This window comes from Pseudochaenichthys georgianus, chromosome 11, assembly GCF_902827115.2.
Source record: "Pseudochaenichthys georgianus chromosome 11, fPseGeo1.2, whole genome shotgun sequence".
NCBI lineage: Eukaryota > Metazoa > Chordata > Actinopteri > Perciformes > Channichthyidae > Pseudochaenichthys > Pseudochaenichthys georgianus.
In genome coordinates this window covers 22,982,180-22,984,638 of record NC_047513.1, presented here as the reverse complement: position 1 = coordinate 22,984,638, position 2,459 = coordinate 22,982,180, and positions in this window count along the sequence as shown.

Sequence of the window (2,459 nt, the reverse complement as noted above, 5' to 3'; positions counted from 1 at the left end):
AACCTGAACTGCTGCAATGGTTTGGTCCGATAATCTGCCGCGCGGAGGGGGTTACAGTGAGCTGCAGTCTGCATAAATACCAGCACACAGCAACACTGTAACTTTACTCTTCATGCTGCCTCTCTGTTCATCAGTGGGGTTTGGGTGGGGTACATGGGGTCATGTACCATGGATGTTCAAATGATGGTGTTTCAAAATGTGGACCACCAGGGTTTAAAGGAGAGTTTAAAGGGGGGTAGAGCCAGCTAAAGTTATTTTTTTAATTCATGCTAATTCCATCCACATGTAATTAAATGAAAGCCAATGCATATTAAAGTTGGCTACTGAACACAAAAAACTAAATCTCAAAGATATACATATCAGAAGATGCGTTGGGTTCTAAAGTGTGCAGTCTCTTTCCTGTAATGAAGCTGTTTGCATTAATATTTTAGCAGTCTTTTAATGAAGATCAGAGCTTAAGAAGTCTAGCTTGGTAGCACAAGAGTCAACAGAAACCGCCATAAGCACGAGACTGAATTCATGTGATAAATCTTTTATACAGTCTATGGAGAAATCCTTATAATAAAGAAAGCTTTGTCAACAACCAAATGTGTGATTTTTCAGCACTAAATTATACAATTGATTATAATTTATTAAGAATGCTGCATTCTTGCATATTTTGAAACAACACATGACAAGTAACATTAAAAATTACATTTTTCGATCAAAGTGCGATTCAGTTGATTAAAGTGTGCATATGCTGCATACATTTATATTACACATTTGTGACTTTTTTGTTGCCTTCTCAAATCCCTTAAAATAAATCTTATTTATAAACATGTGCAGTCAAATAATCTGCCAAAATATGCGATTAACATTTTTATGTAACAATTGTAATCCATAATAAACTCAATGAACGCTGCATATTTGTAGTAGGCAACTGTTTTTCACTTGTACTTATGACCCTTCAATTTTCCGTCCCAACATCTTGAATTTAGAGAGTCAAATATAATATGAAAGAGTGTCATTGGGTTTCAAAAACAGACTTACGACTTACGAGCTACAGTTTGTCCCTGTTTAGCCACAGCCCCTTTCATGGGGGAGAGCAGGCATATTGCATCTTGCCTTTCAGCAAAAAAAGAAAGAAAAATAAATCAGGAAAATAACATTTTAAATTGAAAATGAACTGAAGAATATTCTGAAACATAATTGGAGCAAAAATCAGTACACGGTAATTCACTTCAGATGGTGGATACATGTTGCCGTCTTTACCAAGTGGTAAATGCTAGTCTTCATTACATCTTATTGCAGTTATTGACTTACAGTGATTGTTGTGATACGTTCATACCCAGTCCAATCAGCAAAGACGTCTGTGAAGATGTTGCTAAGCAACCTAAAAATAATCTTAAGGGGATAAAAGGGAGGGTGAGAGAACATAACAGCCTCGCACTGCAGAGCATGGAGGATGGTTAGCATCATGTTTATCACCAGAGAGGAAGCCATGAATCTAGAGCCAAACATGAATTTATTAAATAACAGCCGCTGTGGGGGAAGGAGTGGTTCAGTCTGTAGGGGATTGGACTTTGGACCGAAGGGTTGCTGGTTCACGTTCCCGTTCGGACCAAAAACGGAGTGTGGACTGGTACTGGAGAGGGGCCAGTTCACCTCCTGGGCCACTGCCGAAGTGCCCTTGAGCAAGGCACCTAACTACTCACTGGCGCCGGCTAGACTGGCTGCCTCCGCTCTGACCTCTCAACTGCATGTGCATGTGTGAATATAACTGTGTCTGTATTTGTATGTATGTGCATGTTCTAAAAAGTGTGTAATGTATGACCTGTATAAAAACGCATGTGTGTGTACGACAGAGTGGAAACTGAACTTCCACCTCGGGGGATTAATAAGGTCCATCTTCTCTTCTCTTCTGTCGGGATGTTTGCCAGAATTTGGGTCCTTTTCTGCATGATTAATGTGCTCTCAGAGTCTCGTACTGATAGCTGACATCGAGGGGGCATGAGGGTGAATTAACGGTCCTACAGCCCTTTAGCGGGCCTGACTTGGAGCCAAGGGGCCAAAAACCTGACCATCTGTCTGCTAAGACTGTCTCTGCACTGCAGGGGGTCTGGACAGATTGGGGAAGATTTCTCCAACATGTCTCTGCATCCAACAGCTGGGCTTAGGGGGTCATGCTCTGCTGAGGTGACGGTGCATGTTTGTGCCGTTTGTGCATGTGAGTAAGAACGTCTGTTTGACAACTCATCATCATCCAAAATGATAAATAAACAAGCATTCGGAGAAGCTTCTAAATGACTGAATTCAGCTAACAATTAAGAAATAAGCTTTCAGGAAATTACATTACGACTATATTAAATGACAAATATGTGTTGTCCAAGACAAAGGTGGGAGAAGTACTCAGATCTTTCAGTAAACGTAGAAATACTAGATTGTAGGAATGCTCTGTTGCAAGTAAAAGTCCTGTATTT